We start from the raw sequence: 14039 nt of genomic DNA on the forward strand, positions 1-14039 counted from the left end.
CCACAGCAAGGTATTGGCAGAGTTGTCTAGGGCAGCGACCCCAACCTTTTTCCGCACCACAGAGCAGTTTCAAGCAAGATCATTTTTACAAGGACCACGGGGGATGTAGATACGTGGGTGCATTTCTGTCCAAAAAGTATTTTGGTCCTTACCGCGATCAGTAGAAAACTTCCTGGGTGTCATGTCATGGCAATGGCCCGTTGAGGAGCTGGGATTGCAGGTTATTAGGTCCATTTTCATTGTTTTTGTATCTATTCTAGACTGCAGCTGGGACCAGAGGCGGCCCAGTTCGTCGCAGCCCATGTTGGTTGGGGGACCCCTGGTCTAGGTCTCGCGGTCATCTTGGCGCACCCCTGCCTAAACATATAAAGATTATGCAGGCCCCCTTAAGTTGGCCATAGATGTAATAATCACGATCTTTCTTGGAAAAGATCTTTAGTTTCAATACACACGTGTAGCGCTGAATGGTCAGATATACAGATAGAAACAATAGAATTCTACCTGTATCTGACGATTCAGCACTAACAATTCCTTCAAAGGCACCCAATCAAAATTTTCCGTCCTGCCCAATCGACGAGCCGACCGATATCCAAGTCTTCTGCCGATATCGGTCGGTTCTTTTCCCACCATACACGCAACGAACATTAATTTTGCACGATATTATCTGTGCGTCTATGGCCACCTTTAGTTTTAGAGATCTGCAAAGGTCGGACTGCAAAGGCCAGATCCTCCTACATGCTGGACTGTTGTGGCCTTCGGAGACCTGTTGGATGAGGGCCACGTCAAAGTGCTGATACACTGCTCATCTGATTGGATTTTCAAACCAGTCCAATTATTGGCACTTGAAATCAGGCAGGCAGGCCCATTGGTGGGGCCCAAACATGCCCATGATTTAAGCAGCTGACTCACTCTGGAAGGGCTGAGCCAGCAGCTTAAATTTTGGCGTATTAAATTTGCGTACTGCAAGCTTCTTTACTTATATCCACTCTGTATTCTGACCCTTTAAGAGATATCCAGAAGTAGAGTTCTGCGCGGAACCAATTTCCCACGTCCCGAACTGCAACCCGCATATTACCCACTTTGATCCGCTACCGGACCCGCAACTGCCTTATCCGCAACCCGCCAACCACCATCAAACAGGAAGTGATGGTGCTGCAAACCGGAAGTGAAGTCATCAAAAGTGGGCGGTACAGAAACAAATTTTGTAGAACCTTAAAAGGAGTAAAATATAGACCATATTACATCAGATAAGAAATTTACATGAGACCCGCGGCTCTACCCGCACCTGAAAAATCCTTCCCTCATTCTGCAGGGTGCCTGCTTTTTTTGCGGGTACCCAACCCGCTGCAGGACTCTATCGAGAAGTAGTAAGAGGTGGAGGCATGGTGGGGCAACTTGTAGGCGGGAGTACTTCTACAACTTTTAAGGACATAACTGTTGGCAAGAACATCCATTAACCATAGGTTGGGTCTTCTTGAATCTCATGGGAACAACGTCTGGAGTATAGATCCCAAGTTCTTCATTGAACTTTTGTTGAGAGGGATTTATACCAAGCAATAATATGCATCATATCACTAGTGAAGTGTCATATGCACTTAGCTACAAAATCTTACTGCAAGCAATCTTTCAGCTACTACAAGTAACGTAATGTTGCCTTTTTAATGTAAATCAAATCCAGACGCAATATAAAAAAAAAAAAGTGTAGCATAGTTTTGGCAGCTCCGTGAATATTCTATTTTACACTCGGCAAGAGAACAAAAAAGAGGCTTTGGGACGTGTCATAAAAATACATACTGACCCCTTTTCAGAAGGCTCCAAGTGGGTGTATGGGGGTTTTCTAGCCACACATAAAACTCCTGTTTGTCTGCACCCCCCCCCCCAAATATAATTGATTTGCCGACATCAGTTTAAATAGGAGATTCATTATTTCTTGGCCAAAGGGCCTTTTAACAGTTCCTCTCTTTAACTTCATCCATCATGTCCCAAACTTTTGCAGCTGAACTTTTGTACTCGGGAAGTGAGAGGTTTGAATGTCTCGTTTGGATTTTGGATTATATGTGCATTGTTCAGAGCTGTGCCGATAATTTAGCGGGGCTTTTTTCATATTTGTATCAAAGGATATCTAATGCCCAACAAAGGATTAGGCTAGACATTATGTTTTATGCATAGTGATTGCTTGACATCCACCTTTGATTTTCTCTTCTTTTTCTCTACTTCGTCCTTTGTTGCTTGGGTGTCAGGGACACTGCACATGCTCAGTGTGCTCTGCACTGCTGTAAGTTGACTGGACATGCTCCTTTAAGCTCCCTGCTAACACAACTACTTTGCAGCACTGGCATCCTTGGTTGGATTCCAGGGCACCATCTGTAAGAATTTGTATGTTCTTCTTCTGTGTCTTAATTTTCCCACTGCAAGTTTTCATTTGTCTATTAAGTTAGTCATACATGTAAAGATTTGCTTTTGCAATTTCACCAGATATACAGATCTTTGCAAGCCATTGGATCATAATGGAGGCCTAAGCAGACCTGTCAGGGGAGGAACGTGTCTATCCGCCTACACAGTCCTCTACCATTGCGATTTTTCTATCCTGCATGTTCGATCCAATCGGCTTTTAGAGACACTTGAGACAACTCAAGTGATGGGAAGGTGCTGGAAGAGGTTCTTATGCATTGCCATCAAGTTTATAGTCTCATGGGCAAGTCATGCGACCACAAAGGTGGCCATACACGGGCCAATAAAAACTGCCGACCAAGTCAGCAGCTTATTGGCCCGTGTATGTGCCCTCCGATGGGCTTCCCCGATCGATATCTGGCTGAGAGTCGGGCAGGTGTTGATCGGGCAAGGCTAAAATTCCCGTATGATTGCGGACTACATTATTGATGCGGTCCTGTGATCTGACCGCCGTATTTATTTCCTTATTATCCGATCGTTGGGCCCTAGGGTGGGCGTATCTGGGAGAGATCCGCTCTTTTGGTGATATCGCCAAACGACAGCGGATCTCTGTGTATGGCCACCCCTCATGCACCAGGAAGGTCCCCTCCCAAGTAAAAAATACTTCTGGCAATGAATCAACTTGACCAAGGGTCCCATCACCTACAGACTGAGACCATGGTAATTGAAATAAGCTTACCATTATCCATGTCTTGACTTGTAAATCCTGTGCCCTCACCACCTACCACCAGCAAGCCATTACCCATCCCAGTTAGTCTGCCAGTGTTTTGTTTTTCTTCCTCTAATGTGATATAATGAGACCTGTGTTTTAGCTGCTCAGGGCGTAAGCGTTTTTGGTATGCAAAGTACCACTCCTTTCCCAATAATTTGTGTTTTCAAGCACTACGTCAGCTCTTCTCTGCTGTCGGCTCTTTTTGGAAAAGGAAAGAGACAAAAAAAAGTATTTCCAGGTATATACAATCTGCTCCTGTGTTGCTATCTTCCAACATTTGACTACACTAAGGCAGTTGTGGGTCAGGGTCGGGTAGCGGATCAAAGTAGGTAAATATGCGCAATGCCGTTAGGGTCAGGGGTTGCGAGTTCGAGTCGGGTCCGGGTCTTATAAATTGGTTCTGCGTAGGACTCTACCTCATGGTGGTGGCAACAGAGGCCATTAATTAGGAAGTTTGGCTATACATTAGTGATGTGCGGGTCTGTTTTTTCCCCGACCCTAACCCGCCCTCCCTCAGCTTGCAACCGACTTCTTGGTTCCTTTTATAGACCTGACCCGTCCCACCGATGACATTACAAAAGGGGCAGGGTGAGCAGGTGCGTGCCTATAAAGTTGGTAGCCGGTATTTGAAGGTGGCGGACGGGGAGAGCGGGAGAAGAGCTCAACCCACGAAGAGGAGTGCGAGGTCGGCACGATAGAGTCCTGCGCGGGTCCATTTGGGACCTGTACCTGCAACTCGCAATCTTACCCGCTTGGACCCACTACCCGACCCGCAAATACCTTATGCGCAACCCAGACCCACTGACCATCAAGAATCAGGAAGAGCTGTCATTGTAAACCGGAAGTGAAATCAGAAAAAAGGAGAAAATATCGCTATTAAGAAGACCCGCGGCCCTACCCGCAGAACCGCCGACCTGCGTCTATACCCGCACTCTGAGCTTCTACCTGCCAACCGCAGGTTTTTGCAGGCAACTCGCGGGTACCCGACCCCCTGCAGGACTCTACGGCCCGAACCCGCCCGAGCCGTGGGTCACTACTACACATGTTGAATGGAATTGGACAATATGCCCCAGATCTGTTCTTTCAGCAGTTGCCAGTTATAGTCTGAAAAGTTGCTACTACATCCTTCTTTCCTTTTTCAAGTATTTGTACTTGTTTTACATAAACAAGTAAGTGATCAAAAGCAGAGTATACACAAAGACTCCAACATTTCGATCTCCATAACAATCCAAAAGAATTCTAGATATACTACATCCTTTCTGAAGATAGCCTCATTCTTCTAGCTAGGGATCCACCGAGCCTAGAATTAAGTGAGGTACTCGGCTGAAACCGAGATCATGTTGATGGATTCAGACACATCTAACTGTACAGATGTATGCAGCTTTAAAGCACTGGTCAACTGAATGCCACTTGCATTCAATTGGAGGATTTTGCTTCTAGTTGAATATGGAAATTAAGTTTCGGGTTTAGTTCATTATTCGATGAATCTTTTGAGGGAAATTTGCTATTTGACAGAATTTAAATATTATAGATTTGGGGCTAACCCTCACACGGGTAGATGTTGCCCACCATAATTCCCAAAATTCCAATTCTTTTTTTTGGTGGTGCTTCAACTTGTGACCCTTGTTCCCAAACCATTATATCAGTAATCCTTATGGGTTGTTTTGAGCTTCCTTTCTTAGGTCCTTTGATTTCATGGCAAATGGAGCGTCATCTTGGAGTTGCATCAGGGTGGGCTTTTTTTAAAAAATTTTTTTGCTTGGATCCAGTTTGCGGCTGTCGGTATGATATTTGACAGCGGAAAAATGAAACATCGAGGTCTGAAAACTTGTCAGTCGGCCAGAGGAAATGTTACGTCTTCTCCTTCCTGTAGAGAAAGAAAACAAAATTCTATTCGAAATGTTTTTTTAAAAGATAACAAAAGCTTGGAGATACCAGTGTGTTTTTCCCCTTTCTCTCTCTCTCTCTCTCTCCAGACCCTAAAGTACATCAGGGCTGGAGCAGTCTTCCTCAGGTTGTGACGTACGTTGCTGCCCGTAGGACAAAGAAAACACCATAAAAAAATGCAATCTTTTTATTTCAGTTGACAATAGATATTTTTCATTTTTTTTTAAATTTTTATTTTTTTTAAGAACTACGTCAAAAGGGTTATTGGAGTTGCTCTGTGCAGAAAGATCATCATATCATGATTCCAACTTGGGAGCTTATATATTTGTTGCGCATAGAATTTTGTGCTCAGTAGCCGTGCACCAAAAACTCCTTCCCCATAGGTTTGCCATAGTCTGTGGCAGTGAGTCGCCCAGCGACAAATCGATTCTTCTTCAGACGACTAAATCTCCCTGAACTGCCTGCTGGCTAGAATCTAAATTGCCACTGGGATGGCACTCGGAGTGCTTCGTTATTCCTACTTCGGGCGAATTCGGAAAACGAGCTCCAACTGGCATCCCTCCCCGATCAATATCTGGCAGAGAGTCTGGCAGATGATGATTGGGCAGAGGTAAAAATCATGTTGGATCGCGAACCGTATCTGTTTGTTGATGTGGTCCCGCAATACGTCCATCCATATTGCTTTCATTATCAGCAGCGTTCCTAGAGGGGGGCGGGCTGGTGCGTGGCGCACAGCCGGGCCCTGCCCCCTCCGTACGGCGCGCTGACACTGGCCCGCTCGCACCCCCTGCTCCCCCGGTAGTTCCGCCACTGTTCATTAGGATCCGATCATTGGGCTGTAGGGCCCACGAACGGATCAGCCCAATATCGCCCACCTTGAAGGTGGGTATATCGGGGAGAGAGCCACTCATTTGGTTAAATCGCCGGATCTCTTTAGGGCAGAGAAACACGGTCAACAAATCTCCTCTTCTTCGGGCGACTAATCTCCCCGAACTGCCTTCCCGCCGGATAGAATGTAAATCGCCGGTGGGATGGCACTCGCAGTGCTTTGTTTTCCTAAGTCGCCTCAAACTTCGGGCGACTTCCACCCGAGTGCCATCTAGTCGGTGATTTACATTCAAGCCGATCTTCGGGGAGATTAGTCTCCTGAAAAAGAAGTGTTCTGTCACTGGGCGACTAATCTCCCCCAGTAGCTTTGTGTGCCCCTGCCCTTATGGCTGATGGCTGATTTTGGCAACCTTTATTTGCCCCCATAACTCCAGAAGTTGTTGGGCTTGTAGGTGTCTCCTCTGTTTGTATCACCCACAGATACATTCAACCTTCCAGCATGAGTTTAAGACCTTCATTGACCCACTGCTCTAAAGAGAACATTAAATATCACACAGGTATGGGATCCGTTATACGGAAACCGTTATCCAGAAAGCTCCAAATTATGGAAAGGCTGTTTCCCATAGACTCTATTATATTAAAATATTCAACATTTTTAATAATAATTTCCTTTTTCTGTGTAATAATAAAACAGTACCTCGTACTTGATCCCAACTAAGATATAATTAATCCTTATTGGAAGCAAAACCAGCTTATTTGGTTTATGTAATGTTTACATGCTCTTTATGGAAAGATCCATTATCCGGAAAACCCCAGGTCCCAAGCATTCTGGATAACAGTTCCCATACCTGTACAGTACAGATACGGGATCAGTTATACAGAAACCCCGGAATTACAGAAAGGCTGTCTCCCATAGACTCCATTATATTCAAATAATCTAAATTTTAAAAAATTATTTCCTTTTTCTCTGTAATAATAAAAATGTGCCTTGTACCTGGGGTTTTCTGGACGACAGATTTTTCTGTAATGTGGATGTTCTTACCTTGTCTACTAGAAAATCAATCAGGTCCCAAGCATTCTGGATAACCGGTCCCATACCTGTACAGTACAGATACGGGATCAGTTATCCAGAAACCCCTGAATTACAGAAAGGCTGTCTCCCATAGACTCCATTATATATTCAAATAATCTATCTGCCGTGGGATTTGTTTCATTGTTAAATAAACTCTTCTCCCCTTTGTAAATTCCACTTCAGGCTGCGGCATATGATTCCGGAGGCCAGACACAAATTGTGTTGATATTTGAAATATTATCGTTTGTTGTAAGTGCGGCAATTTCCCTCTTTGTGATCCGTCACACTAAACAGAGCTGTCAGTTCCCCATTCAGCTAAGTGCCTAGGTGTTTAAATATATATTGTAGAGTGTGTGTAGTGTATATATAAATACTGAGAGAGATGGTGATAAATACACACACGCCTCCCTTCTTGTGATTCGTGGCTTTGGAAGAAACTGGATTGGTTCCGCAGAGCAAGTTTACTTTCAACCAATATTCTGCGTTTTTGCGTATACAGGTATGGGATCCATTATCCAGAAATCCATTATAAACAAAGCTCTGAATTACGGAAAGGCCATCTCCCATAGACACCGTTATAATAAAACAATCCATTATATCAGTCCGGGTCGAAACTACCTTGCCCAGTTTTCCAAATTGGGAAAACCGGGCAGTATTCCCTGAGATTGATGCGCCAATCGCTATATCATAGCCCCGCCCCTCTACGTCACGCCCTGCCCGGTACCAATGTGCAGGTCGGGATTTTCCCAACCCCCACCTGCCCTCCCTCCCCTTGTGCCCACCCGAGCCAGTTGTCTGGGTTTCTTTTATAGACCCGCCCCACTGATGATGTCACAAAAGGGCTCACGCAGACGCGCGTCTAAAAAAGTTCAACATGGAAGTCAAAAGCCGGCAAGTCAACCCGGAAGTCAGAGGCCGCGACTCGGTTTCGAGGTCGGCTCTATCCCACCCGACCTGCAAGTAAACCCGTGGTTCCCGCGGGTATAGTGTTGGCCTGCACATCACTACTGCCCGGAGTTAATCCGAAGGAATTAACTCCTCTAACTCCTTTAAATGAACTTTAAGTAGGTTCTAGAATGGCTATTCCTAAACAACTTTTCAGTTGGCCTTCGTGTTTTCTTTTTATTGATTTTGAAATAATTGCCACCTACTTCTTACTCTTTCCAGCTTTCAAATGGGGGTCACTGACCCCGTTCAAGTCGAATATTCGTCACCTAAAACCTGCCGGGTTCATTTACAAGTAGGGATTCCCCAAATCCGCTATTAAGGATTCGGCCGAATCCCTGAAACCTTAGTGAAAGATTCGGCGAATACCGAACTGAATCCGAATCCTAGTTTGCAAATGCAAATTAGGGGCAGGAAAGGAAAAAGTAGAAAAAATTCTTCTTTTGGGCCCAAAAATCACATGATTACCCTACCCGCCCCTAATTTACATATGCAAACTAGGATTCAGACTCTGTTTCGGCCAGGCACAAGGATTCGGCTGAATCCTGCTGAAAAAGCCCGAATCTCGAACCGAATCCTGGATTCGGTGCATCCCTATTTACAAGTCAACGGCAGAGGTCCTTTGAATATGTTACTTGCCTTCCTGACATTCGCGTTTTTATTTTATTTATTTTTTTGGGAGGAAAACTCGATTTGAATTTCGGGTCGTTCGTATTCGATCGAATATTAGATGCTTGCGTTTTTTCATAAATAACCTCCCAATTCGAGTTGCGACTGCATTCGAATTTATTAGAGTTAAAAAAAAAAAAAAAAAAAAAAAATTCGCACAACGTCGGAATTTGACCTTTGATAAATCTGTCCCCTAATGTTTTTTAAGTTGATTTAAAATATGGTGATCCAGATTACAGAAAGATCTCTTATCCAGAAAACCCTAGGTCCTGGCTGTTCTTGATATCCGCTCCCATATTTTTCTTTATATGGTAAAAAAAACAAACAAAAAAAAAAACCGCTTTAATTCGTCAAATTTAAGGGGATAAAAAGTATATCTGCGCCCTTCAGCTGAACCGCTGGCACGGACAACTGCAAACTCTTTTTCTTGCACACGCTTCAGCCATTTAAGGGGCCCAAATTGGGGGATTTTTTTTATGAAGAGGAGGGAACGCAGCTAAAAATGCGCCTACTGTAATTAAAAGGAAAAAACCGAGGAACAAAGACTGTTTCACTGCTCATTTTCTTTCCCTGCTATTAATGACATTTTATTTGTTCCACCTTATTCCTCGTCTGCAGAAATGTTTTTTGAAAAAAGCACTTCAACTTGTGAACTTGGATATATTTATATATATTTATATATATATATATATATATATATATATATATATATATATATATATATATATATATATATATATATATATATATATATATATGGATATATATATATATATATATGGATATATTTATATATATTTATATATATATATATATATATATATATATATATATATATATATATATATATATATATATATATATATATATATATATATATATATATATATATATATATATATATGGATATATATAATTATTTTTTTTTTACCATATATAATGCATTACATACAGCTCCTGGAATGGTATCCCCCTCCCTCTTCTTTCTTTTTTTCCTTTTGCTTCAGCTGTGGCTTATTTGAGAGGAGAAACGGTGGGGAGGGGACTCAGCGCTGTCTGTTTGGCTCGGTTGCATGACAGCTGACATCCATCAACGATAACAGGGCGTTTAGTAATTTTCGCAAATTTTAAGCAGCTTTTGTATATTCACACATGGGCAGCATATGTCCGGCCGCTTTCAGAACATCAGCGGAGAATGTCTCTGTGCTCATTAGCAATGGGGCCTGAAAGGCCTCTAATGAGTTTCATACATTAAAACATGAGCTGTGTGGAAGCCCTGGCCTTGTCCGCAGGTAACGAAACGTAACCTGCTGCGAGACCTGCAGACCTGCTGTAACGAGAGCACAAATGGCCGGCTGCCTTTCATCTTTACCCTTGACTGAGCATCTGAATACAAATGAAAGGGACTCGTTTGCACATTGAGATGTTGGAGCAGAGTTGCATTTTGTTGTGTAGTTCTCTACCTCCATCCTTGCGTCCGCCTGCATTGATTATAAAGTAACGAGCGTGCTTGGTTTTCCTGTTCAGATACGGCGGGTTTATTATTCAGGATACCTGGGCTAGAGTCCTGTGCAGAACCAATTTCTAAGACCCGGACCCCGAACCCGCGACCCGTAAAGCAAACCACATATTTACCCGCAGCATGATCCTTGCACCCAGGGGCAGCAAGCTATGTTAGAGTCCTGCACAGAACCAATTTGTAAGACCCAAACCCACAACTCGCAGCCTGCGACCGAACTGCAAACCGCATATTTACTCGACTCATGAACCTTGCACCCAGGGGCAGCACACTATATTAGAGTCCTGTGCAGAACCAATTTCTAAGACTCTGACCAGAACCCGCGACCCGAAACGCAAACCGCATATTTACTTGCATCATGAACCTTGCACCCAGGGGCAGCACACTATGTTAAGAGTCCTGTGTGGAACCAATTTCGGAGACCCGAACCCGCAGCCCGCGACCCAAACCGCAACCCGCATATTTAGCCACTTTGATGCGCTACCCGACCCGGAACCGCAATTGCCTTATCCGCAACCCGATTCACAACCCGCCGACCTTCATCAAACAGGAAGTGATGATGCTGCAAACCGGAAGTGATGATGATGAAAAGTGGGCGGAACAAACCAATTTTGTAAAACCTTAAAAGGAGTAAAATATAGACAATATTACATAAGATAAGAAATCTAGATGAGACCCGCAACCCGACCGCCATCTATACCCACTGAAAATCCTCCCCTCAGTCCGCCAGGTGCCCACGTTTTTTGTGGGTACCCGACCCGTGGCAGGACTCTAACCTGGGCTGTGCTGCGCTTATTGCTTTGAAGCTTTCAAATATTCAAGGGGTTGTTCACCTTTTAATTAGTTTTAGTATGATGTAGAGAGGGATATTCCGAGACAATTTGTAATTGTTTTTTAATTTTTTATTTGTGTTTTTTGAGTTATTTAGCTTTTTATTCAGCCGCTCTCCAGTTTGCGTTTTTAGCAATCTGATTGCCAGTGTCCAAATTCTTCTAGCAATAATGCTCTGAATTGAATAAGAAACTGGAATAGGAGAAGTCTGAATAGAAAGATGAGTAATAAAAAGTACGAATAACTATACATTTGTAACCTTACAGCGTAGTGCTTTTTTCTTTTTTTTTTTTTTAGATGGGGTCAGTGACCCCCATTTGAAAGCTGGAAAGAGTTAATAGAAGAAGGAAAAATAAAAAAAAACTATAAAAAAGTAATAAAGAAGACCAATTGAAAAGTTGCTTAGCTGTGGCCATTCTATAACTTACAAGTTAGGGATGCACCGAATCCACTATTTTGGATTCGGCCAAACCTCCGAATACTTTGCAAAAGATTCCGCCGAAAACCAGACAGAATCCTAATTTGCATATGCAAATTAGGGATAGGAAGGGGGGGAAAAAAGGCAGAATCCTGGTCTAATCCCGAACCGAATCCTGGATTTCGTGCATCCCTATTACAAGTACAGATATGGGATCCGTTATCTGGAAACCAGTTATCCAGAAAGGTCCGAATTACTGAAAAGCTGTCTCCCATAGACTCCATTTTTTCCAAATCAACATTTTTAAAAATGAATTCCCTTTCTTTCCCCCCCGTAATAATAAAACAGTCGCTTGTACTTGATCCCAATATAATTAATCCATATTGGAAGCAAAACCAGCCTATTGGGTTTTTCATGTTTACGTGATTTTCTAGTAGACTAAAGGCATGAAGATCCAAATTACGGAAAGTTCCATTATCTGAAAACCCCAGGACCTGAGAATTCTGGATAACAGGTCCCATACCTGTACATTACAGTTAACTTAAAGGTGAACCACCCTTTTAAGGAAACCCCAACAGGACTGGTTTGTCATCAATACTGATGTTATTCATGTGCGTTCAATTACGGAAATAAAATACACATTCAATAATTCATTTTATTGTATATATGTATTTGTAGTTAGTAATTTTGTTGTTTTCTCTTTCTGTTTTGTAGGCTTGAATTTGAATGCTACGTTTCACAGACCGGTAAGTTCCTGCTTTCCTAATCTCTAAGAACCTCTAAAATTAAAAGGAAACCCAAGTATTTTAAAAGTTGGCCCTGGAACTGATGACACACTCTGCAATACGATTGGCTATTAGGCTGGTGGGCCAATAGTAGAAGTATTGGCGGATGAGCTAATAAGGAAGCGCGTCAGGTCAACTACAGGAAGCAGCAGGTTCCATTCTCTTTACTACTTGCTCTGAAGTCGGGACCTTGTGCTTGTCTTAGTTGGGCACGTTCTGATTCTATGTCTTGACTAGTATCTTTCCTAGGTCAAGGGTTCAAAATAATAACAACCATTGAAGTGCTACAATGTTGGATACAATGTTTCATTTCATCTGCCATTAGCTACTAGTATAATCGGGTAATTGATCACTACACTCTTCCTTTAATTCGTTCCCCAATAGTGCCGCCGCCCCAATTCAGTACAAGGAACAAGTGGGAGCTGCTCCTCCACCATCAATCTTGGCCTTTAAGGGTCAGGGCACACAGGCAGATTCGGGGAGATAAGTGGCCCAGCGATAAATCTCCCTTTCTTCGGGCGACTTATCTCCCCGAACTGCCTGTGTGGCCTGACTAATTTCCCTAAATCTGTGTGCCCTGACCCTAAAGGTGGATAGAACCGTGAAAAAAGTATCAGACCCAACTCAAATTGCTGAAACATGTCTCCATCAACACCCTTGCCCTCCCTTCCAATTCGATCCCCAGTGACACCTATCTACATGGGGAACGAGTGGGAGCTAGTCACCTAGTCACTTGTGCCCCTAAAGGAGCCGAGTTGTCGGTGAAACGCGTTGGGCGGCATAGGTGGACGTTGGGTGACTAGCCTGGGCAGTACCATTATTTATCACAAAAATTAAAATTTAATAAGCTTCATCATACTGAAATAAGAAACTTTCTAAACACAATCAATTAAATATTCTTCATTGTTTCTGAAATAATCAAGTTTATCTTCACTATCCCACTCTCAGCATCTGTTTGCCTTTATTCTGTCTTCATGCAGCAGTTGGGTGTCAGATATTCATTGACAGTTACATCCAATATATCTTATAGGGAGGCTTCCTTTCCTAGCAGATGAATAAGAGCTCACTCAAATAACTGATTCCAGTACAAACAAAATAACTGCCTTTTGCACAAATTCTGCATGTAGAGAGACATGATGTCTGGTGATTTCAATAAAGTAAGCTCTAATACATCTTCTAGGAAAATCACGACCCACACATCACTACTGTTTTTATGTTCCTGATTGATCCGAATCCCCACTCCCTTTAACCGCACATCCGATGCACTTCTATTTCTTGCCCATTCACGTCACCACCCATGAAAAAGTTGTCCAACTCCCCAATCGTTTATACAGGGGAGTCTCCCAAGCATCACAAGTTCCAGAGGGCTGTCAAGTAAGGGACTGACTTTTTTGATACCCCAATGTGCTCTGTCAGTCAGCAGCAAAAAGCCCACAGATGCTCCAGTATAAGAAAACTTATTTCCTTAAATAAACAGCAGGGCCTTTATTCTGTGCTGCCATCAAAGTGACCGCCGGACGCAACAAGCTCTTCGTTTTCTCAGTATTTTTAATAAACCGAAACCAATCCATTTCTATAATAAGACTAAAGTTAGTGCTTTGCTCTGATTTCCTTATTTTTGGCTCACATCTGCCGTAATTCCTATTAAACCACAAGAATGCAAATCCCCGACTGGCTGCAGAGAGGGGAATTTTATACAAACGCCGACTAAATATGGGATTTTTTTTTGGGGGGGGGGATGTCTGTTATAATAATACAAACGAGGGACTGCAGCAGCTGCGTAACCCTTCCATAATCTAGCTAGACACACACCCAACACACCCAGAACAGGGATTCATTTTTAGTTGTATAAGTGCACTTACTGAATGAGTGAGTATTGCACTTCTATGGGTGCCCAAAGCAAGATGGTGAAAAGTGTAGTA

The 14039-nt window shown here is 43.0% G+C and overlaps 1 protein-coding gene across 4 annotated transcripts in view; it reads left to right on the forward strand.

Annotated features, from left to right (window-relative positions):
• Nucleotides 1-14039, forward strand: part of ncoa3.S (nuclear receptor coactivator 3 S homeolog) — a 92539-nt gene that overhangs the window by 37882 nt on the left and 40618 nt on the right. For all 4 annotated transcript variants that reach the window (XM_018237322.2, XM_041577686.1, XM_018237320.2 and 1 more), the window contains one exon: nt 12047-12078. The gene's annotated coding sequence lies outside the window, so the exon portion shown is untranslated. The remainder of the gene's footprint in view (nt 1-12046; nt 12079-14039) is intronic.

The sequence above is a fragment of the Xenopus laevis genome, chromosome 9_10S (assembly GCF_017654675.1).
Source record: "Xenopus laevis strain J_2021 chromosome 9_10S, Xenopus_laevis_v10.1, whole genome shotgun sequence".
Taxonomy (NCBI): Eukaryota; Metazoa; Chordata; class Amphibia; order Anura; family Pipidae; genus Xenopus; species Xenopus laevis.